Source organism: Gekko japonicus, unplaced genomic scaffold (assembly GCF_001447785.1).
Source record: "Gekko japonicus isolate JY-2015 unplaced genomic scaffold, Gekko_japonicus_V1.1 scaffold1777, whole genome shotgun sequence".
NCBI lineage: Eukaryota > Metazoa > Chordata > Lepidosauria > Squamata > Gekkonidae > Gekko > Gekko japonicus.
Genome location: NW_015166475.1, coordinates 114,299 through 139,474, shown reverse-complemented (window position 1 = coordinate 139,474; position 25,176 = coordinate 114,299). Strand labels below are relative to the sequence as shown.

General features: G+C 51.5%; 1 protein-coding gene across 1 annotated transcript in view; it reads right to left on the bottom strand.

Annotated features, from left to right (window-relative positions):
• GRIN2A (glutamate receptor, ionotropic, N-methyl D-aspartate 2A) overlaps positions 1-25,176 on the bottom strand; it is a 337,213-nt gene that overhangs the window by 205,093 nt on the left and 106,944 nt on the right. The window lies entirely within an intron of this gene.

Below are 25,176 nucleotides of genomic sequence, written 5' to 3'. Positions count from 1 at the left end.
TTCAGCAGCAACCGTGAGACCCAGGATCAAAACCACCATGTCTGCTGCAAGACAGAATTTGGCAGTGCCATACTGACATCTTCAAGACTGCCCTCACTAAATCTCTGAAGATCGAAATTTAGTGCTTCTGTCCCAACCACCAGTGTTCCCTCTAAGCTGAGTTAGTGTGAGCTAGCTCACAGTTTTTTAGTCTCTGGCTCACACATTTTTGTCTTAGCTCGGGAAGGATGGCTCCAGAACATACTAATTTACGCAGTAGCCAAATCACCTGCTCACAACTTTAATTCCAGTAGCTCACAAAGTAGAATTCTTGCTCAAAGGACTCCATAGTTTAGAGGGAACATTGCCAACCACTATGGAAGCCTGCCTCCGGGCCTTCTTCCTCTAGGGCTACCTGTTCCTGTCTCTGCTAACAGAACACACACGCCCTCCTCCGCTAAATTCTGGGGGTGGCGCCTCTATCTAGAACTCAAGGTCAGGCCGCACCTGGAGTCCTGTGTGCAGTTCTGGAGGCCTCACTTCAAAAAGGATGCGGACAAGATCGAGAGGGTGCAGAAGAGAGCGACGAGGATAAGAACATAAGGACATAAGAGAAGCCAATGCTGGATCGGGCCAGTGGCCCATCCAGTCCAACACTCTGTCCTGCGTTTGGCAGGAGGGTTGACTAGATGGTCTGTAGGGCCCCTTCCAACTCTATGGTTCTATGATTCTATCTCCCACACGCTGCAGCCAGGGGCCTTCTCTGCCTGAGTTTCCTGCTGGTGTCTTTTCCACCCTTCTTTCTCAACCCACTATCCGCCCACCCCCGCACACCGCCCAATTCTTCTGCAACCCAGCCTGGACTCTTTGGTATCGTCTGCCTTCTCAAAGCACATTTCTGCCTCCATACTTACTTTCTTTATTGATATCTTGTATTTCTCCCCAACGGAGACCCAAATCGTTCTCTCCACCATTTTGTCCGCACAACAACCCTGTGAGGTAGGTTAGGCTGAGAACGTGTGACAGGCCCAAGGTCACCCGGCAAGCTTCCATGGCACAAGTGGGGGACTCGAACCTGGGTTTCCCAGATCCCAGTCTGACACTTTAACCACCACACCACACTGGCTCTCAACTCCTCCATACTTCCAGCAAAAGTCTCTCCAGGGTCAACCCAAAATCTTCCTCTCTTGGTTACAGAACTTGTCAGGTGCCAAGGAAGGATGTCTCGAATTGATCCCTCCCCGCCTGCCCGCCCGCCAGGTAGACTCCTGCACTTTCCCACCTGTGAGATCCTAAGTTGGGTGGAAGAGAGCCCACAGAGTCCTAGGTTGTGGAGCCCAGTTAGAAAGATTCTGTGCCCTCCCCCCAACAGTGGGTTTGCTTATAGGGTGTCCTCAAATTTTGATGTCTGAATTGCCACAACTCTTTAAGAACACAAGAACACCAGAAGAGCCGTAGTGGATCAGACCAGTGGTCCATCGAGTCCAGCACCCCGTCTCACATAGTGGCCAATCAGTTCCTCTGGAGGGCCAGCAACAGGGCATGGAGGCCGAGGCCTTCCCCTGATAAGGACATCAGAAGAGCCCTGCTGGATCAGACCAGGGAGGGTCCATCCAGTCCAGCACCCTGTCTCACACAGTGGCCAACCAGTTCCTCTGGAGGGCCAACAACAGGGCAGAGAGGCCGAGGTCTTCCTCTGAGAAGAACATCAGAGGAGCCCTGCTGGATCAGACCAGTGAGGGTCCATCTAGCCCAGCATCCCGTCTCACACAGGGGCCAACCAGTTCCTCTGGAGGGCCAACCACAGGGCAGAGAGGCCAAGGCCTTCCCCTGAGAAGAACATCAGAAGAGCCCTGCTGGATCAGACCAGTGAGGGTCCATCTAGTCCAGCATCCCATCTCACACAGTGGCCAGCCAGTTCCTCTGGAGGGCCAACAACAGGGCAAAGAGACTGAGGCCTTCCACTGAGAAGTACCTTAGAAGAGCCCTGCTAGGTCAGACCAGGGAGGGTCCATCCAGTCCAGCCTTTTGTGGCCAGCCAGTCTCTGGAGGTCCAATAACAGGGCATGGAGGTCGAGGTCTTCCACTGAGAAGAACCTCAGAAAAGCCCTGCTGGGTCAGACCAGTGAAGGTCCATCTAGTCCAGCATCCCATCTCACAGAATGGCCAACCAGTTCCTCTGGGGGACCAACAACTGGGCAGAGAGGCCGAGGCCTTCCCCTGATAACAACACCAGAAGAGCCCTGATGGATCAGACCAGTGAGGGTCCATCTAGCCCAGCATCCTGTCTCATATATGGGGCCGATCAGTTCCTCTGGAGGATCAACAACAGGGCATAGAGGCCAAGGCCTTCCCATGACGTTGCCTCCAAGCACTGGGATCCAGAGGTTGATTGTCTCTGAGCCTGGCAGGTTCCCTTCGCTCACCCTGGCTAGCAGCCACTGAAAGACCTCTTGTCTATGAATCTGTCTAATCCCCTTTTGAAGCTATTGATTCCTAAGGCCGTCGCTACACCCTCCAGCAGCGAATTCCACATTTTAATCGCTCTCTTTGTGTAAAGAAGTATCACCTTTTGTCCCAACCGGATCTCCTGCCCATCAGCTTCACTGGATGCCCCCGAGTTCTAGTTATGTCGGGAGAGGGAGAAAAATTTCTCTTTGTCCAACTCTCTTTTATAACACCAGGGTCAGTCAGATCTGGCATGAGACCCCATATTCAATTGAATGCAGTTCAGAGCAGGGGGGGTGGGGTGGCGGCAAGGAAAGCCATTCGGGTCGCCCTGCTTCAAAACCTGGTTTGGGGCAGCCCCAGAGATAACTGATAAGCTGGGATGGAAACACAGAAAGAATCTTGATGAGGTCAACGACCCACCAGACAGAGAAGAAACTTCAACAATGTGTAGTGTCATGGAGGGGGGGGAACGGGGGCTCATTTGGGACTCCTGAGCGCACAAGCAGTGGCTTCTGAGTCCGCAAAAGCGTCCATTTCCCGTCTGCATAACGCTGGAGAGAATGGATTCACAGGATCATATCATCCGATTTGGGCTCCTTCGCCATCGAAATGCTTGCTCCCCTTCTAATGTAGCACAACAAACACTGTGCAAAGTAGCTCATAAAGTCTCTGTCTCAGGAGTGACAAACTCATTTGTTATGGGGGCCGGATCTGACATAAATGAGACCTTGTTGGGCCGGGCCACGTGTGTCATAAAATGTAATGCCAGGTAGCAGAAATATCTCTCCTATATAATAAAAGCGTTTTCGTCTTGCAAGATTCCATTCGCTCCAAAATCAGTTGGCTCCCTGATGTGTCATCATTCACAAGGTGTCTCTGTCTACTGGCTGTGTTGCCTGAGTTTTCTCCCACCCACTGCAGAGATCAGCTCCCCTGGAGAAAACGGTAAGCTCTGTGTCATTATACCCTGCTGAGGTCACCACAGCAAATTGACGCTGAGTGCCCAGGGCCGGGGCACCCACCCAGAGCCTCTTTCTAGAGCTCGTTGTATTTATTTCCACAACGGGCCTTATTCCTAGTTATAAAGAAGCTGTATCTTCACAGGTGGGGGGTGTAGTGTGTTCAAATGCTAGGTGAGATGGCTATGGAGTGTGTTTGGTAGCGATGGACATGGGACCCTGTTTAAACTGTCTGTATCTTTGGATTCTCCCACCAAAACTTCAGTTCTGACACTGTACTGAACTAGCCTGGAACCTGATTATGCCTCAATAAACGAATCACTGCCAAAGAGGGTGTTGTTGAGAGTAATCCTGGCCAGGAGTCTGACAAGTCCCTTTGCATTTCTATCACTCCCCTTCTAAGCCAGCCCCCCCCCCAACCCTGAGGTCTCATCCTGCAGAGAACCTGGAGTCTAACTCTGAGTGGAATTCCTGAAGCCCTGAATCTCAGGCCTTCTGGGCCTTTGGAAAAAGATCTTTTCAGACTCCTGCTCAAAATTACACCATTCATTACCCACTCGCTTCATCTCTGGTGTGTTTGCCAACATACCCGACTGCAATTCTATAGGAAATAAACCGAAGCAAATGCTCCTTTTTATTTATATATATATATAGGACGCCGCACGTCCGCAATCAATCACCAACTGTTTCCACGGCACTGCCGGGTCTCCATCTGCCCGAGGAGATAAAGACTGCGCACACCAATCGCGCATTGGTGCATAATGAGAACGGCGCTGGGAACCGGGACACGCTCCGCTCCCTCCATATGCACGCGGCGTCAAGGCGGAAGGAAGCGTCAACCCGTGCCAGGCCGTTCCTCGTTTAGCGAGGCATTTGCAGCCAGCTGCAGCGTGCCACTCGGCCGAGGGCAACGGCTGGATCGAATCTGACATCCTGTATTTAAACTTCTCTATGAATGCTCAGTTGCGAACACAAAGCCAACCCTCCCCCCCCCCTCTTCCTTTTATTATGCCAAATGGGTTTTTATTTGCTTGGCCAAACACCACCGGATTTATTCACACACACACACACACACACGCACACACACACAAAATGGAAAGCAAACGCACAGCTTGTAAACTACTTTAGCAAGGGGAAGGACAGATGCAGAGCAGCCTAGGCTGGGATGGCGGAGAGAGGGATTTGCTTGTTTGATGTAGTGGTTAGGAGCGCAGACTCTCATCTAAAGAGCCGGATTTGATTCCCCTCTCCTCCTCCACATGCAGCTGCTGGTGGAGCCTTGGGTCAGTCACAAGTTCTCTCAGAGCTGTTCTCTCAAAGGCAGTCCCCGAAAGAGCTCTCTCAGCCCCACCTGCCTCACAGGGTGTCTGTTGTGAGGAAGGGAGGGGAAGGAGATGGGAAGCCGCTCTGAGACGACTCCTTCGGGTAGTGAAGGGCGGGGTATAAACCCAATCTCTTCTTCTTTTGCCAGGAGTTGAGTTTGCTGCAGAACCTAGCTGGGGAAACACATGGAGCTTTCAGACAGCACAGTCTAAGGCGCGGAGAGACTGATACACGTTTGCTGGAATGCAATGCTCCTGCATGGTAGGCTGGTTTCCATGAAGATGTGAATCTGCCTTTTGCTGAATCAGACCCTCAGTCCATCAGAGTCAGTATTGTCTACTCAGACCGGCAGCCGCTGTACAGGTTCTCAGGCGGAGGTCTTTCCCATCACCTCCTGCCCTGTCCTTTGTAACTGGAGATGCTATCAGGGATTGAACCTGGGACCTCCTGCAAGCCACGCAGAGGCTCTGCCACAGAGCCACGGCCCCTCTCTGCAGCTCTCCAGAGTCTCAGGTGGAGGTCTTTCCCATCACCTCCTGCCTGGTCCTTTTTAACTGGAGATGCTGCCGGGGATTGAACCTGGGACCTTCTGCGTGCCAGGCAGAGGCTCTGCCACTGAGCCACAAACCCTCTTGACAGCTCTCCAGGGTCTCAGGCTGAGGTCTTTCCCATCACCTACTGCCTGGTCCTTTGTAACTGGAGATGCTGGAGATTAAATCTAGGACTTTCTGCATGCAAAGCAGAGGCTCTTCCACTGAGCCACAGCCCCTTCCAAAGGAAGGATTGACTCAGACCCTCGGTCCATCACGGTCAATATTGTCTACTTTTTGTTAAGGGGCCTACCTATCTGAGGGACCGCCTTTCCCCACATGTTCCTCAGAGAGCACTGCGGTCAGGATCCCAAACCCATCTGGCCCTTCCGGGCCCCAAAGACGCCAGGGTGGCATCGACCGGGGCCAGGGCCTTTTCAGTAGCGGCTCCGCGCTGGTGGTACAAGCTCCCGGAAGACCTCAGGCCCCGCGGGACCTTTTACGATTCCGCAGGGCTTGTAAGACGGAAGTCTTCCACCAGGCCTTTAGTTAATGGAGCCGCACCCAACACTCTAAGGTGGTGCCCAATGCCACCACCGACAGCCTGAGTTTCGTCGACTTTAAAAATCCGTTACTGACTGCATTTACTAGTATGTTGATGCTACCCTGCTTTCACCATTGCCACTTAAACTGTTCACTAGCACCTGATGTTGTGTTTTTAAGCTTTTATTTATATTGCTGCTTTAGCTACTGCATTTTATGTAAGCCGCCCTGAGCCTGCTCCAGCAAGGAAGGCAGGGTATAAATCAAATCAATCAATCAATCCATACTTACATACGTACATACTCAGACTGGCAGTGGCTCTCCAGGTTCTCAGACGGAAGTCTTTCATACCAACTTCCACCTGTTCCTTTTAACTAGAGATACCAGGGATTGAACCTGGGACCTCCTGCATGCCAAGCAGAGGCTCTGCCACTGAACTACAGTCCCTCTTGACAGCTCTCCAGGGTCTCAGGCGGAGGTCTTTCCCATCACCTCCTGCCTGGTCCTTTTTAACTGGAGATGCTGCTGGGGACTGAACCTGGGACCTCCTGCATGCCAAGCAGAGGCTCTTCCACTCAGCCACAGCCCCTCTTTACAGGTCTCCAGGGTCTCAGGTGGAGGTCTTTCCCATCACCTCCTGCCTGGTCCTTTTTAAATGGAGATGCCGGGGACTGAACCTGGGACCTTCTGCGTGCCAAGCAGAGGCTCTGCCACTGAGCCACAGCCCCTCTTGACAGCTCTCCAGGGTCTTAGGCAGAGGTCTCTCCCATCACTTCCTGCCTGGTCCTTTTTAATTGGAGATGCCGGGGACTGAACCTGGGACCTCCTGCATGCCAAGCAGAGGCTCTGCCACTGAACTACAGTCCCTCTTGACAGCTCTCCAGGGTCTCAGGCGGAGGTCTTTCCCATCACCTCCGGCCTGACCCTTTTTAACTGGAGATGCCAGGGACTGAACCCGGAACCTCCTGCATGCCAAGCAGAGGCTCTCCCACTGAGCTATGGGCCCTCTTTACAGCTCTCCGGGGTCTCCGGCGGAGGTCTTTCCCATGACCTCCTGCCTGGTCCTTTTTAACTGGAGATACCGGGGACTGAACCTGGGACCTTCTGCATGCCAAGCAGAGGCTCTGCCACTGAGCCACGGCCCCTCTTTACAGCTCTCCAGGGTCTCAGGCGGAGGTCTTTCCCATCACCTCCTGCCTGGTCCTTTTGACTGGAGATTCTGCCGGGGACTGAACCTGGGACTGTCTGCATGCCAAGCAGATGCTCTGCCACTGAGCCAGTCGAGCAATACTCTCTCTCGTGCATCTAACCATGTAGGCAGTTCATAAATAAAGATGTTATTCAACTACAGCAGAAAGCCAGGACAGAACAATGGGGAGAGACCCCCCAAAAGGCCTCTAGGGGTCCCCTTCAGCCTGTCCTCCAACAGCATGGGCTTCCCCGAGGGCCAGTTTGGTGTCGCGGTTAAGTGCGCGGACTCTAATCTGGGAGAACTGGGTTTGATTCCCCACTCCTCCACTTGCACCTGCTGGATGACCTTGGGCAAGCCGTAGTTCTGGCAGAGCTGTTCTTGAAAAAAGAGCCATTTCTGTCAAGAGCTCTCTCAGCCCCACCCACCTCACAGGGTGTCTGTTGTGAAGAGGGGAAGGGAAAGGAGATTGTAAGCCGCTCTGAGACTCCGAGTGAAGGGCAGGGTAAAATTCCAATCTCCTCCTCCTTCTCCTCCTCTTCTCCTCCTCTTCTTCTTCTTCTTCTTCTTGCCCTGTCCACAGCCCTCAGAGCTAGGGTTCCCCAACACTGCCTTCCCAAATGATAGGAGATTTGAGTGGTGGTTACTGAGAGAGAGCAGAGCTGGGAAGGACATGAGTGATATGCTAGGCAGCCTCCGCTAATCTCTATGGTCCTTACCACAGAGACTGAGGGACATTCCTAGGGAGTCACTATACAGAATTCTTTTTTTTTTCTCCCACCCCTCAGGTCCTTGGAGGCAGGCAATTGTGGCTGGAGGCAGGCGATTCCCTACCCCGGGCAGGTAAATATCAGGCCCACTTGGATACCTGACGGATCTCCTTCTCCTTGCGGCCAGTGAGGAACTGAGGCTGCAGAAGGTGCGGCCGAGGCGAGATCTGAACCTGTGATTGCCTTGCTGAGAACTCACGCTGCTGGCGCCTAGGGAAGGAGGAGGACTTGGAGGCACAAGGGAAATCCAGGCTTCGGAACTCAGATCTTAATACAGGAAGGGGCCTTGCAGGAACATACATTAATCTGCCTTACACTGCAGCAGACTCTTTGTCCATCAAGGTCAGCATTGTCTACTCAGACTGGCAGCTGCTCTCCAGAGTCTCAGGCTTTCACCTCCTGCCTGGTCCTTTTTAACTGGAGATGCCGGGGACTGAACCTGGGACCTTCTGCATGCCAAGCAGAGGCTCTGCCACTGAGCCACGGCCCCTCTTGACAGCTCTCCAGGGTCTCAGACGGGGGTCTCTCACATCACCTCCTGCCTGGTCCTTTTAACTGGAGATACCTGGGATTGAACCTGGGACCTTCTGCATACCAATCAGAGGCTCTGCCACTGAGCCACGGCCCCTCTTTACAGCTCTCCAGGGTCTCAGGTGGAGGTCTTTCCCATGACCTCCTGCCTGGTCCTTTTTAGCTGGAGATGCCGGGGACTGAACCTGGGACCTCCTGCATGCCAAGCAGAGGCTCTACCACTGAGCCACAGCCCATCTTTACCACTCTCCAGGGTCTCAGGTGGAGGTCTCTCCCATCCCCTCCTGCCTGGTCCTTTTTAACTGGAGATGCTGCCAGGGACTGAACCTGGGACCTTCTGCATGCCAAGCAGATGCTCTGCTACTGAGCCATGACCCCTCTTTAGCACTCTCCAGGGTCTCCGGCGGAGGTCTTTCCCATCCCTTCCTGCCTGGTCCATTTTAAGTGGTGATGCTGAGGATTGAACCCGGGACCTCCTGCTCGTCAAACAGAGTCTCTGCCACTGAGCCACGTCCCCTCCCCTTATAATGGCCTCAGAAATCACAGGTCAACCAGGGCCAGGTTTCTCTAGTCTCTAATCTGACTGGCAGCAGCTCTCCGGAGTCTCAGGCAGAGGTCTTTCACATCAGCTCTTTGATTAATGCCGGGACCTTCTGATGGTCTCCCAGACGTGAAGCTGCTTCCTAATGAGTCGGCTTATTGGCCTATCACAACCGGAGCCGTCTCCTCTGACAGACAGCGGCTCTCCAGGGTCTTCCGGCAAAGCCTGGTCTCTCACATCATCTGCTGCCTGACCCCTTTTAACTGCAGGCAGCTCTCATCTGCATCACAGGCAGTCTTGTCCAAAGGTGAAGGGGCTCTGCTGCAAGATAAGGCCTGCACAGTTCGAAGCGGAGTTGTACCCTTCTAAGTTCACGGAAGTCAATGGCCTTAGAAGGGAGTGACTCTGTTTAGGACAGCACCATTGGTCACACCAGAAGAAACAACAGCTTATGCAATTCCTCAACGTCAACCATCTCGGGGCATAAAGAAGACTTCCTATACTCCGAAAATGCGGAAGGCATTAATAACATTTCTGCTCCTAGCTGTCGGAACACGACTTGACTTAAATATTTGGCATGGTATGATAGGGTTGACAAAATAACTGCATGAATTAAAGAGCTAGAGACCAGCAAGACTTTGCAGGGTTTCGAGAGGCAAAGCCCCCTCCATCAGAGATGCGTAAATTAAAACCACACAAAGTTCCTCATGCCTCTGCATGACTACACAGAAAAATGGATCCCCTTTTCAGACAGACAGGCAGATACACAATGTCAGAGTCCCACAGCAATCAGTTCCCAACAACTTTCATCCAAAAGAGTAAAGTTTATCGAGTCGAGTAAAGGCAGGTCTTCTGTACATACATTCTGTGTTAGAACTACCGGAAAACGTGCCGGCGGTTTCAAAGGGGCCCCCTGACGACCCAGGTCCAATCAGGGCATCAGCAGAAGCCCGCCTAAGCTAACGGGTCGACATTCCCAGGGGAAAGCAGTAACAAGGTACCAAGGTCACTAGCTGAGGCTACATAGATAAGAAGAGCGTAAAAAGAAACAAAACTTAAGATTCCAGGGCAGAAGTAGACCAACATCTCCCCCCCCCCTACAAGCCATGGCAACAACGCCAGAGGCTCAGCTGCGGGAGGCAAGGGATGTTGACATGTTGAGGGCTGGATCTGACATAAATGAGACTTTGTTGGGCCGGACCATGCGTGTCATAAAATGTAATGCCAGGTAGTGGAGATATAAACTTTAGAAAGGACACAAACACTAAGGTGTTTTTTTTTTACTTAAAATAAAAATATGCTTAAAACATTAGCAGCGTAAGCTGCAAACCGACTTTTGATTTATTGACATTCACCACAGAAATCTGAGTCTAGGACCCAGGTTAAAACATGAAATGGCTGAGTGATTAAGAGAGTCTGGCGAAGCGAGCGATGATGCAGCAGCAGAACTGGAAGCAGGAGATGGGCCAGTTCCACTGCGGGCCCGATGGAAGTCCTCCGGGGGCCTCATCCGGCCCCCAGGCTGGATGTTTGACAACCCTGCTCTAGGCTGATCCTACACTGAGCAGGGGGTGGGACTGGATGGCGTCTGTGGCCCCTTTCAGTTCTGGGATTCTAGGGCTGTACCACTCAGTCACAGTCCCATCCCCCCACCACCACCAAGACATAAAAATAGGTCCTCCGACCAGGGAGGAGGTAGCAGAAAGCAGCCGCTAACGACTGTTCCAGAAGCAGGTGAGTCAGCCGTGTGTTTACCTTCCACCCACTCCAAGCACGGAAGCTTCTGAATGACTTAAAAGCAGAAGCTGGGGTCAAGGGAGAGGAAACATCGTCGTGGGTAATGAGGTCTCCTCCTCACATCCCACCTTGCTGAAAAAGCATCATCCGTCTCTGTGCCAAGGGGGCCGACGGCGGTGACAAACCGTCATTTTCTTACAGCAAAAAAGCAGCTCTCCCCTGCAGGGTGTGCGTGTGTGAAATCCTTCCTGACCCTCCTGCAACCTGTGAATCATGTGCCGCCCTCTTTGCCCAAGCAGCCGCCACTTCAGGTGTTACATTCCTGGAAGTTCTCCGTCCTCCTGGAAAGAATCCCCTGTGCCAAGCTCAACCAAGTGGCCCTCACGATGGGAAACGCGGAGACGTAGGAGCACTTTGCAGCCCGTCGTAGTTGGCTGTCTGCAGATCTCTCCCTCCCTACTTATCATTTCTGTTCTGCACACATGGAGTCTGCCCTTCCTCTGTTTTAGCGTCACAACAAGCCTGCAAGGTAGGTTCAATTGAGTGTAAGAGAGAGAGAGAGAGAGCGCATATGTCTGAGGTCATGCAGTGAGCTTTTTAAAGTCGAAGGACAAACATGTGACACTGGTAATTCATGTTCTTATCCAAGGGAAAGAGAAGGCTTAGAGGGGACACGATTGCAGTCTTCAAGTATCTGAAGGGCTGTCATGCAGAAGATGGAGTGGATCTATTCTCTCTTGCTCCGGATTGCAAGACTAGATCTAACGGGTGGAAATTACAAGGGACTCGATACCGGCTAATTATCAGGAGAAACTTCCTGACTGTAAGGGTGGCTGAGCAGTGGAACAGACTGCTTCGGGAGGTGGTGGATGTGCCCTCGCTGGACGTTTTCAAGCGGAGGCTGGACGACCATCTTTCGGGTATGTTGTAGGTATGTAGGGCTATCTTTCGGCTGTGCTCCTGCAGAGTGCAGGGGGTTGCACTAGATGACCTGCAAGGTCCCTTCCAACTCTAACATTCTATGATTCTATGATTCTAAGTTAACCACCAGAAGAAATCCCAAGGAGACCACAAACAGACCACAAAAAGGGGGTGGACTAATCTTCCCCTTGTACCATTAACCCACCCACCCCCCAATTGCCTTCAGGCTTTTCCCCTATTTTGGCTCAAAGCGGCCTAGACAAAGCTGGGGAAGTCTGGGATCAGGGTGAACATAAAGACATAAGAGAAGCCAATGTTGGATCAGGCCAATGGCCCCTCCAGTCCAACGCTCTGTCACACAGTGGCCAAAAATACCAGGTGCCATTGGGAGGTCCAGCAAGTGGGGCCAGGACACCAGAAACCTTCTCACCAAGAAGACAGAGCATCACTTGCCCCAGACATGAGAACATAAGAGAAGCCAATGTTGGATCAGGCCAGTGGCCCATCCAGTCCAACACTCTTCTGTGTCACACAGTGGCCAAAAACACCAGGTGGAAGTGAAATGCTTTCTTCCCCAGCACTGTGGGGAACATCCATAAAGCCACTCTGCCCCTACCTTGGTGTTTAAAGACTAGCTCAAAGGGAATGGGAGACGATTTGGATAATACAAGGAGAAAACTCTGAAGAGGGTTTACAAACACCAGAGAGACTTGCTCATGCCCCATCTCCTGGGTTTCAACACAGAACCGAGTCCAGGAAGATAGATAGAGTTGGTCAGCCATGCTGGTCTGAAGCAGCACAACAATTTCAGAGTCCAGTGAGGGCACCCTAAGACCAACAAAGGTTTATTCAAGGTAGGAGCTTTCCTGTGCACGCACACTTGATCAAATACTAACCACGCTAATGTATTGCTAATAAAGTGTTGCGTGGGCACAAAAGCTCATACCTTGAATAAACCTTTGTTGGTTAAAGGTGCCATTGAGTCCAGGAAAGGAAGCTAGAACAGAGAACCTCTGTGGGCCAGTGCAATCCTCAGTAGCGTTACCACCTTCTAAACTCAGAGGTTTCAGTGGATTTACACAGGTTCCCTCTAAGCTGTGGAGTCTTGTGAGCAAAAATTCTACTTTGTGAGCTCCTGGCATTAAAGTTGTGAGCGAGCGATTTGGCTCCTGCATAAATTAGTTTGTTCTGGAGCCACCCTTCCTGAGCTGAGACAAAAATGTGTGAGCTGGAGGCTAGAAAACTGTGAGCTAGCTCACACTAACTCAGCTTAGAGGGAACACTGGTAACAACCTAGCAGCTCGAAAGCAAGAAACTGCAAGTAGATAAATAGGTACCGCTTCGGTGGGAAGGTCACAGCGTTCCGTGCGCCTTGGTGTTTAGTCATGCCGGCCACATGACCACGGAAACATCTTCAGACAGCGCCGGCTTTTCGGCTTGGAAACGGAGATGAGCACCGCAACCCTAAAGTCGGATTCGACTGGCTTTCGAGCAAGGGAACCTTTACCTTTACCTTTTTAACTCCGCATAGGACTGCCCTGCAGAAAACGCATTGCTCAGCAAGATGCCCTTTGGGGGTGGAAAGTGCCGTCACATCATGGCCAACTTAGAGAGATCCTGTAGGGCTTTCAAGGCAAGAGACATGCAGAGGTGGTTTGCCCTTGCCTGCCTCTGTGTACTGACCCTGGACTGTCATGGTGGTCCCCCATCCAAGTGCTAGCCAAGGCCAACTCTACTTAGCTGCCGTGATCTGACAAGATTGGGCGAGCCTGGGCCATCAACGTCATGGCATGAGAGGAGGAGGAGATGACATTAGATTTCTACCCCGCCAGAGCTGCTTACAACCTCCTTTCCCTTCCTCTCCCTGCAACAGACACCCCGTGAGATAAGTGGGGCTGAGAGAGCTCTGAGAGAACTGTGACTGACCCAAGGTCGCCCAGTGGGTGGCCTGTGGAGGAGTGGGGGGATCAAGCCCAGTTCTCCAGAGAAGAGCCCACCACTCTTCACCACTACACCAGATTGGAGATGAGCAGAAGTGTTTTGACACTGCCTCTCTCTGCACAGGAAACCCTAGACTTCCTCGACGGTTCCCCCCACCCAATTACTAACCAGGGCTGACCCAGCTTGGTTTCAGAGATCTGAGGAGATCAGGCTCACCTGGGCCATCTGGGTTTGGGCAAGAGATGAACAGGGGTGCTCTGCCCTTGCCTGCCTCTGCGTAGCAACTCTGGGCTTCCTTGGGGGTCTCCCCTCCAAATACTGATCGGCGCTGACCCTGCTTAGCTCCTGAGGTCTGAGGAGACGGGTCTATTCCAGGCCACCCAGGTCAGGGTTTGTTGTTGTTCAGTTGCACAGTCGAGTCCGACTCTCCGCGACCCCATGGACCAGATAACGCCAGGCCTTCCGGTCTTCCGCCGTCCTCTGAAGTTGGCTCAATTTCATGTTCGTTGCATCCATGACACTGTCTAACCATCTCATCCTTTGTCGTCCCCGTCTTCTTCTTTGACCTTCAGTATTTCCCAGCATCAGGGTCGTCTTCTCCAGTGAGTGCTCCCTTCTTCTCATTGGGGGGCCAAAGTATTTGAGCTTCAGCTTCAGTCTCTGGCCTTCCAGGGAACAGTCGGGGTTGGTTTCTTTGAGGATTGACTGATTTGATCTTCTTGCAGTCCAAGGGACTCTCAAGAGTCTTCTCCAGCACCATAGTTCAAAAGAATCTATTCTTCGGCGCTCGGCCTTCCTTATAGTCCAACTCTCGCAGCCATACATGACTACCGGGAATACCATTGCTTTGACCATGCGGACTTTTGTTGGCAGGGTGATGTCTCTACTTTTTATCATGCTGTTTAGGTTCGCCATCGCTTTCCTCCCAAGGAGCAGGTGTCTTTTAATTTCATGGCTGCTGTCACAGTCTGCGGTGATCTGGGATCCCAGGAACGTGAAGTCTGTCACTACTTCCACGACTTCCCCTTCTATTTGCCAAGGAGTGATGGGGCCGGATGCCATGATCTTAGGTTTTTTGATGTTGAGCTTCAAGCCCACTTTTGTGCTCTCCTCTTTTACCCTGAGCAAGAGGCTCTAAAGGTCCTCTTCACTTTCTGCCATGAGAGTGGTATCGTCTGCATATCTGAGGTTGTTGATCTTTTCCCCAGCAATCTTAATTCCCGCTTGTGATTCATCCAGGCCAGCATTTTGCATGACGTACTCCGCACATATATTAAATAAGCAAGGTGACAATATACATCCTTGTCGTACTCCTTTTCCTATACTGAACCAATCAGGCTTAGATGACCTTTAAGAGGGGGCACGTCCTTACGCCTCCCCCAGTCATTTAAACAGCCTGGTTGTTCCACCCCTTTGCCATTTGTACTCCTATGGCACGCACGACCTTCAAGCTCTCGGGTGATGCAGACTTTAGGTGGGCGCTTAGAAACACCCAAGGTGGGAACGAGGCTCCGAGTCACAAACAGCTAAACGGGACCATTTCCCTGCACGCGGCTCCGAACGGTGATGCGGCTGACGGCTGCGGTGACACTTGAAGGGCATTTGGAGCTGATGCTGCCGGGAAAACTTTGCACGGAGACTTGGAGATCTGGAGCCCTCCCCCTCCCTTTGCCTCCCGGGGGCCTTTACTTCTGCAAGGCTACCCTTCCTCGCAGGCTCGGCTGAGCAAAGACTTGTGAAGTTGTCCCTCGGTGGCTTCTTCCTCTTTGATCGCGCTCCCCTAATTAATTCCGGGAGGGGAGCCCAGTTTTGTTTTCTGGGCACCAGCCTGTTATCGTTCTGTCAGAAGGGGGGGAATAAGCCGTCAAGGTCGCCCGGTGCGGCTCAATTAAACGCGAGGATTTCCGCTAATCCCTCTGCCCGTTTCGCTCAGATGCCGCTCGTCGGAAACGTGACCCAGGAGAGCTCTCCCCCCCCCCCCCCCCCGGCACAGGAGGAGTTGAGCTGGCAGCCCCTGAGCTCGACAGAAACTTTCACACCACCCAAAAGACGGTCGGATGACAGTAGGGAGTGACGCTGTCCAAGAAAAGTTGTATGGGTATTTACTCATAATTTTAAAAAAAATTGTCCTGCTTTTCTGAGCTATTCAACATGACTTTCATCAGGATAAAACAATGAAGTCACAACAATTAAATTCAATAAAAAGAGTAATAAAAAGGCAAAATCAGCAAAGGCCATAAAGAGGAAGAGGAGGACAAAGAAGGAAGAGGAGGAAGAGGAAATTGGATTTATATCCCGCCCTTCACTCAGAGTCTTAGAACAGCTCCTTTCCCTTCCCCTCCCCAGAACAGACACCCTGTGAGCAGTGTTCCCTCTAAGCTGAGTTAGTGTGAGCTAGCTTACAGTTTTTTAGCCTCCGGCTCACACATTTTCGTTTTAACTCAGGAAGGAGGGCTCCAGAGCAGACTAATTTACGCAGTAGCCAAATCGCTCGCTCACAACTTTAATGCCAGCAGCTCACGAGACTCCACAGCTTTGAGGGAGCATTGCCTGTGAGGTAGGTGGGGCTGAGAGAGCTCTGAGAGAACTTGTGACTGACCCAAGGTCACACGGGCAGCTGCATGTGGAGGAGGAGTGGAGAATCAAACCCGGTTCTCCCAGATTAGAGTCCGGGCTCTTAACCACGACACCAAAAGTGTCACTGAGTCTCAACCGACTCATTGTGACCCATCCATGGGGCGTTCCCAGCAAGAGCCAAACAGAGGTGGTCTGCCATTGCCTCCTTCCACACAGCAACCCAGTTCTTGCTTGGTGGTTTCCATGCATGGCTCCCAGCTTCTGAGGAGCGTCGGCTATGCTGGGCCGCAAAGCTGTGATACTACCCCCAAAAAAGAGCCGATCAGACTGCCTGTCTCTTGTTTCAGATCACTTATAGGAATGGCCCCCTACTGCAAGTGGATGGTCGGGGGTCCAATTTGTCCTCCTCTCCGGAAAGATCTGAGCCCCCCTGCCTCTCAGCGGCCTGGTGTCCTCGCTTTGGAAAGGACGCTGTTGCAGCAACCGGCAAACTGTGTGCCACAATATCCAGAAAAATTTCACAGCGGTAATTTCCTCCGCTTTTCACGGCGCCCGCTCCGAATGTTCCTGACAGCCGTCGTCGCCAGATGAGAACAGAAAAACCAAGAACAATGACCGGGGGGGGGGGGGGGGGGAGAAACAAAGAGAAGACAGGGTGCCAATTTTAGCTCCATTCTCTGTGCTCTATTAAACTATTATAATCACTAAAATGCCCAAAGAATTCATTCACGGCCTGTTCCGAGCCATATATATTTGCATAGTTAAGAAAGTATCCCAATTAGGAGTTGGGTTTTAATTAAAAGAAGAGCTGCTGGACATAAAATATTCCTCCAACATCTCTTTCGGGCTTTTAAAAAAATTACTTCTTTCCTTTTTTTTTTTAAGGGATACTTTATGGTGCGACAAAAATTGAAGGCTAATCTACCGAAAACAGCCAGGATTGGAAATAAATCTTGAGCAACAGCACAGAGTCGCTAAGTGAATCCGTTTCAGGGAGTAGATCCGATTCAGGACCATGGACAGCTACCCAGGGGAGGAATTCATCCTCTCATCTAGAACCGCATCCCTCGGTGCAATCCTAAAAGACTTCCAGCCTTCTAAGTCGGTCGACATCAGTAGGCTTAGAATGGTGTAAGTCCTCTTAGGAGTGCAGTGCTTATATCCAAGCACCGTTTTGAAGACTGACAGCTGATTGTTCGCTCTATACTTCCTCCTGGGGGTTTAAAGAACTGGCGCTTTAAAGAAGCTAGGGGTTTAAAGAACTGGCGCTTCGATACAAAGAGGCTCAGATGGCTAGACGGTCAGAGCGCCAGATTCCAAAAAGCCCTGAACTGGGAGACCTAACGTGGCTCTAAAAAGCAGAGACATCACCCTGCCAACAAAAGTCCGCATGGTCAAAGCAATGGTATTCCCAGTAGTCATGTACGGCTGCGAGAGTTGGACTATAAGGAAGGCCAAGCGCCGAAGAATAGATTCTTTCGAATTATGGTGCTGGAGAAGACCCTTGAGAGTCCCTTGGACTGCAAGGAGATCAAATCAGTCAACCCTAAAAGAAATCAACCCTGACTGTTCCCTGGAACGCCAGAGACTGAAGCTGAAGCTCAAATACTTTGGGCACCCAATGAGAAGGGAGCCCTCACTGGAGGAGAAGACCCTGATGCTGGGAAAGATTGAAGGAAAAAGAAGAAGGGGACGGCAAAGGATGAGGTGGTTAGACAGTGTCATGGATGCAACGAACATTAAATCGAGCAAACTCCGGAGGACAGCGGAAGACAGGAGGGCCTGGCGTTATGTGGCCCATGGGGTCGCAAAGAATTGGACTCAACTGGGTGACTGAACAACAACAACAACAAAATGTGGCTCATCGGTGGTTTGGGAGAGCCAGGTTCGAATCCCCGCTCTGCCACGGACACTCACCGGGTTACTTTGGGCCAGTCGCACGCACGCGGCGTAAAGCGTTTTGGGTCCCAACAGTGGAGAAAGGTGTGGTATAAAAGAAGTAAATGAATAAAACTACATCAATTGCTCTTTCCTTAACCCGGCCACACCCAATAACACTCAGTTCTTCTAAGGTTATAGATGCCAGCTTCCAGGTGGGACCTGGGGACCCCCCAAAAGGGCAGCTCATCTCCAGGCTACAGAGAGCACAGTTCCCCTGGAGAAAATGGATGCTTTGGAGGGTGGACTCTAAGGCCTTGTGTACCCCGGCACTGAGGTTCCTGTCCTCCACAGGCTCCATCCCCAAATCTCCTGGATTTTCCCAACCTGGGTCTGGTAACCCTGATTCCTCATCCCCCGCTGGTGGCCAAGGGATCCCTGGAATCCCTGTCATTGCTCTGTGATAACAATATCCTGCAGAAGAAGGAGAAGAGGAGGAGGAGGAGGAGGAGATTGGATTTATACTCCGCCCTTCACTTTGTTGTTTTCATAGGTTAAAGCCATATTTGTCAAGAGCGGGGCCTTCTCTCCAATGGCACCTTTCAATTGCTCTTTCACTAGTCAGGCTTGTTCTATTCGGTCTTTTTCGGAAGCAGCTATAAACTTCCCACCGTGCTTCTGGAAACGGCATGGGGTTGACTTCATTTTTCTTTGCTGCTATTTTCCATTTAAATCATCGGATACTGTTTGGTTTTTAAAAAAAAGAATGGGCAGGCCTTGATGTCTTATTTCGACGCCACCTCCTCCGTCTTGATTAGTTCTGAACGCCGCTCTCTCCTGCCTCCTCCCCGCCCGGTGCTCGAAACCAGAGCAGAGGGCGAGAATAAATGCCGGAGCGATCAAAATAGCAGGGCGGCGGTGGCACAATAAATAAATCCAAGGCTGAAAGTGGTCCCAGAGTGTCTTTCCCAGCCTAATCCTTTGCCGATTATCCCACGTAATTTACAACGGCGCAATGGTCCTCGGTAGGACTGTCAGCGACATCAACCAGAGATAACAAGCCTGCTCTGATTTTTGTGTGTTTGCTCCTTGCATCGCCATCCGTCTTTTTTAGGCCGGGAGGCTTCCAGAAACGGCTCACGGGAATGATGCTGTTTAAAATAAATAAAGCCCCTCATCAACATGCCATTGAAAGACCACCAAAATCAACAGATCAGCTAATCAAGCCCCGGCAAACAGGTAGTGGTGACAATTCCAGCAGAAATAAAATTAGAGCCAGGCCAGCAGATGAGGGGGCCGGTGTGGATTTGGGGAAGGTGGAACAGGGCAAACCACTGAACCACTGGATTCATGGCCACTTGTCACTGGATTCTTGCGAAGAATGCTGGGCTACATGGAACTTGGCTTGATCCTGCAAGGAACCCATTAGCTTCTTGATAAAGGGTGCCTATACTTAGGGGCAGTAGACACAAATCGGTGTCACTCTATACTTTATTTATACCCCACCTTTTTCTGCAGTGGGGACCCAGTGCAGCTTGCATTGTCCTTCCTTTTTATTCTCACAATAACCCTGCAAGGTAGGCCAGGCTGGGAGTGTGTGACCGGCCCAAGGTCACCCAGCAGGCCTCCATGGCTGAATCTGCGTCCATTTGACTTTGGCGGCGGCGGCGGCAGCAGCATGCTTAGAAATAAGTGAGGAGACCTGGCCCAAGTAGATGAACAGAAAAGTAAACCAATGAAAGTGTCAACTTGAATGTAACATTGAATGTAAGATTCCTATATAGGATTTGTTCCTGAGGAAAGACCAGAGGTCTGAAACACTTAACTATCTGGAAAAAGTGTTGGAAGAGAGATTGAATTTGGAGCAGACTGCTTTTGAGAATACAAGACTGTTAGAGGGATATTGACTGAGAGAGTCTGGAGCAGATGGCTACGTGGAATTTTATTGACCTTTGTATTTTTTCTATGAAGGAATAAGTGGTTGTTTTGTATTAAAAGGTAAAGGTTCCCTTGCTCGAAAGCCAGTCGAATCTGACTCTAGGGTTGCGGTGCTCATCTCCATTTCAAAGCCGAAGAGCCAGCGCTGTCCGAAGATGTTTCCGTGGTCATGTGGCCGGCATGACTAAACACCAAGGCGCATGGAACGCTGTTACCTTCCCACCGAAGTGGTCCCTATTTATCTACTTGCAATTTCTTGCTTTTGAACTGCTAGGTTGGCAGGAGCTGGAACTAGAGACGGGAGCTCACTCTGTCATGCGGCACACTTGGGTCTCGAACTGCTGAACTACCGACCTTCCACAGCCTGCAGTTCCACAGCCTTAACCACTTGAGCCACCACAGATTACCAGACACTAAATGATGTTATGGCTTTAATCTAGTCTCTTTTGTTATTGTGCTGCTCTGTGGGCATCTAGCGCACATCTGTATATTTTTTCATACCAGACTGAGTGGGTGTTCAAACCTGGGCCTCAGAGATCCTGGTCTCACTGTCAAGCAATCCTGAATCTCTACACATGTTTTGTACATTTTAGACGTGTTCATGGAACCTGGGGGGGGGGGTCCAGGCAAGGAAAGCGGAGCGAGTGCAACTGGCTGGCCCCACCTCTTGCCCAGGTTTCACCGAGACAAAAATTGTGTCGTTCTTTAAGGGTTATTCCACTTTTCCTCACAAGGAGCTCAGGGAGCTTGAGTGGGAATTCGCACTCAAATCTTCCCGGTTCTTGACAGAATGCACAAACCACAACACCAGCAACCCTTGACGGAACACAGAAGCCACCAGACACTTAACTCAACATCAGAACTGAAGCAAAGTAGAAGTGCTGACATGGCACATTAAATGATGCAAGCAAAATCACGCAATAGGATCCCGGTTACAGCGAGCCACACGCAGTAGTGCAGACCGCAGTCCCGACTGATTTTCTAAGTGAGTTTGTGAATCACTTCGTACAGTGGGACTCTATCTCCCATGTAGAAAGACCCTCTTGAATAATTCAGTTTTGCGTCGTTTGTGGAAAGCCAAGACGCTAGGAGCTTTCCTGACCTCCTCGGGCAGGCCGTTCCACGAAGCGGGGGGCCACCACAGAGAAGGCCACGCCTACAAGCAATTGCTGATCTGGCCCATTTGCAGGGTGCCACCCACAGAAGACCCTGCTCTGATGAGTGACACTGTCATGGCGGAGCAGAGGGGGAGAGGTGGACTCACAGATAGGAGGGTCAAAGGCCACGAGGGGCTCTCCGTGTGATGGCTACTACCTTAAACCAAGCCCGGAAACTGATGGGCAGCCAGTGAAGTCTCTGCAGGATGGAAGCGATACACATGCTCCATCTGGCTCCTGATAATAGCCGAGCCGCTATTGCGGTTTGTATGCAGGGGAGGGACGATCCGGGCTGACGCCACACACAGACTTAACGACCCCCCACGCCCCCCCAGACTCCTGCTTAACCAACTCACCCCAGAGAAACCTGTGAAAAACGATGCTGACAACACTCTGCTCAAGTCTTTCTCACGTGTTCCAAACTGGATCACAAATGCTCTGTGCATATCTGTGCTGAAACCACCAAGAAGAAGAAGAGGAAGAAGAGGAGGAGGAAGAGGAAGAGGAAGAAGAAGAAGAAGAAGAAAAAGAAGAAGAAGAAGAAGAAGAAGAAGAAGAAGAAGAAGAGGAAGAGGAAGAAGAGGAAGAAGAGGAAGAAGAGGAAGAAGAGGAAGAAGAGGAAGAAGAGGAAGAAGAGGAAGAAGAAGAGGAAGAGGAAGAGGAAGAAGAAGAGGAAGAAGAAGAGGAAGAGGAAGAAGAAGAGAAGGAGGAGATTGGATTTCTACCCCTGGCCCTTCCCTCGGAGTCTCAGAGTGGCTTACAAACCCCTTTCCCTTCCCCTCCCCACAAAAGATACCCTATGAGGTAGGTGAGGCTGAGTGAGCTCTTTCGAGGACTGCTCTCGCAAGAACAGCTCTGAGAGAACTTGTGACTGACCCAAGGTCACACCGGCAGCTCCAAGTGGAGGAGTGGGGCATCAAACCCGGTTCTCCCAGATCAGAGTCCGTGCTCCTAACCGCTACGCCAGGAAGTGGCTCTAACCACTACACAAAGCTGGAACGTGTGTTCCATGTGTGGGGGAAGGTGTTGGGCTGCCTAGACAACCGGGAAGGTGTCGGGCTGCCTAGACAACTCAACAACGCACCGTGCCCGTGTTGCGTCACCACATGTCGGCCCAAGACCGGGCGCTCGTGTGCCAAACGCACAGATGCAAAGCGGTTCCTGGGAACAGGTCACAGATCTAAGGGCTGCTGGACACTAGCGACGAGGGAGGGCTGTGAGTGTGTGTGTGGGGGGGAAATCGCTTTGCAAGGATGGCGTTTGCAAGCATCACAGCAGAACTAGTCTGGGCTTCTGCACCACACGACACTCGACTGCCTGCCTGCCTGCCCATCAAGTTCTGCAGCCCGTCCCCAAATGGGACTGCAGGTCCACAGCGGCCTGACCCCCTCCGCCACCGGGCCACAGCTTTTCCACGGGTGCCAGATCCAAATGGCACTGCTGGCTCCCCGTTTCCTCCAGGGAGGCCTCCGCCTCGGCTTCCAGCTCTCTACGTTATTAATTGGCTAATGGAATTAACTCGTTTTGAGCGGCGCCTAACTGCAGATTAAATTTCTCCCTCTCTCCGTTTCCCTACTCTGCGTTCTCGGGCACTCGGTCTGTTTTCTCCCTCTCAGTTCCTCCTCTCCCCCCCCCCCCAAACCAAGCCCAGAATGTCAGGAGTTTCTGCCAACGAAGTGACAAGCCTGAAGCGTCTCCTCTGGGACGACCCGGTGCAGAGTCGGCACTTCGCGCTGCACCCCCAGGACTGATGTGTCGGGGAATGTTCTACAAATGCAGGCACCTGGGACAGATCGGCCCAGTTCGGGAGCCCCCTTGATGCTCCTCGGGGGGCGGGGAGATTATTTTTTAGCAGCCTCTTCCCAAAGGCAAGAGATAATAGAATCATAGAATCATACAAGGGACCTTGCAGGTCATCTAGTCCAACCCCCTGCACTCTGCAGGAGCATGGCTGAAAGACTGTCCTACAACCAGTGTTCCCTCTAAGCTGAGTTAGTGTGAGCTAGCTCACAGTTTTTTAGCCTCCAGCTCACACATTTTACCTTCGCTCAGGAGGGATGGCTCCAGAGCAAACTAATTTATGCAGCAGCCAAATCGCTCGCTCACAACTTTAATGCCAGCAGCTCACAAAGTAGAATTTTTGCTCACAAGACTCCACAGCTTAAAGGGAACATTGCCTACAACATCCCCAAAAGATGGTCATCCAGCCTCTGCCTGAAAACGTCCAGTGAAGGAGCATCCACCTCCTCCTGAGGCAGTCTGTTCCACTGCTCAACCACTCTTACAGTTAGGAAGTTCCTCCTGATATTTAGCCGGTATCGACTCCCTTGTAATTTCTACCCATTAGATCGAGTCTTGCAATCCGGAGCAAGAGAGAATAGATCCGCTCCATCTTCTATATGAGAGCCCTTCAGATATTTGAAGACTGCAATCGTGTCCCCTCTAAGCCTTCTCTTTCCCAGGCTAAACAGACCCAGCTCTTTCAGCCTTTCCTCGTAAGACTTGGATTCCAACCCTCTCACCATCCTGGTTGCCCTCCTCTGGACACACTCGAGCTTGTCAACATCCTTCCTAAAATGGGGTGCCCAAAACTGGACACAGGACTCCAGGTCAGTGTTCCCTCTAAGCTGAGTTAGCGTGAGCTAGCTCAGTTTTTTAGCCTCCATCTCACACATTTTTGTCTTCACTCGGGAAGGGAGGGCTCCAGAGCAAACTAATTTATGCAGTAGCCAAATCGCTCGCTCACAACTTTAATGCCAGTAGCTCACAAAGTAGGATTTTTGCTCACAGGACTCCACAGCTTAGAGGGAACATTGCTCCAGGTGGGGCCTGACCATAGCAGATGAAACGGAAGAGGCTGCAGGGAGAAGCGCCACACACGCACGGCTTTGGAAAGGACGGTCAGCCACTCCGGATCCCACACCTGATTAGAGAATCACATCGGGGAGGGAGCTTGCAGAGATATGTTGAAGGCTTTCACGGCAGGAGTTCATTAGCTGTTGTAGAATTTCCCGGGTTGTTGGTTTTTTCCCCTTTTCTTCTCACCTTGACACAGAGAGTACTCCCTCTTTCTGTGTTATACCTCTGAGGATGCCAGTCACAGCTACTGGCGAAACGTCAGGTCCTACAATGCCAAGACCACGGCCAGACAGCCCGGAAAATCCACAGCAGCTAAAGAGCTTGCAGAGAGTTTCCGCAGCGGCTGGCACCGTCCTCTGAGAATAAAACGAAGACCCATCCATTGGGACCCGTCGGGATTTTTCCCGGGAGCTGCACGACGCATTCTTCCAAGCACCTCCCACTGCCCACGCTCTTAATTCCCGTTATTATCCCTGCTCATGACCTCTGAGGTTCTAACTCGATTGTCCAAAAGCATCTCTTTCTCTTGCGTGACTCTGCCTGGTCTCCCCCTTGCTGTCGGTTATGCCCGAAACTCCCTCCAAGGCAGAACAGCTACGAAGTGCTACTTTTCCAGGATGCACATGTGAAGGTTCTTCTTCACAGTCTGCAGAAACTCGCTTGTGGGATTCACTGCCTCTGGCTTAGATAGACTGGAATGAAAGGGGGTAGACCAATGCACTCAGGAGCAGAAGTCAAGCAACGGCTGGTAGCCAGGCAGCTGAGTAGAACCTCCAGCTGCAGAGACGATGTACCTCCGAATTACAGATGCTGGAGGAAGGCCGAGAGTCTGGGAAGTCTGTTGCTTCTAAGCCTGTTTGTGGTGCTTCCCAAAAGCATCTGGTTGGCCACTTTGGGCAATCCACCTCGACCTGATCCAACAGAAATGGCAGACTTCAACTCCTTCAGGTTCTTCCTCAAAGCCCAAATTTTCCCCCCGTGAGGCTTGGAGCTTCCCGCCTTCATCCTCACCACCCTGAAATGCTTCTTCCTTTAGCCTTCCTGCCCACCGTTGCTGCACCTGATCACTAAGTGCAGAGAGGAGCGGCTTCTTCTTTTTAACCTCTTGGCTCTTCCAACATGTACATCAATGGTGCCCTCTAGACTGTGAGAGATGGAGCCTCTGGAACTCCCTCCCACTGGCACTCAGCCAGCCTCTCTAGTTATTGTGTCGGGTGAACCCTTTCCAATTCCTGCTCTGGTTCAGTTCACTGGGAGGGAGAAGAAGAAGAAGGAAGAGGAGGAGGAGGGAGGGAGAAGAAGAGGGAAAAGAAGAAGAAAAGGGAGAAGAGGAGGAGGGAGGAGGAGGAGGA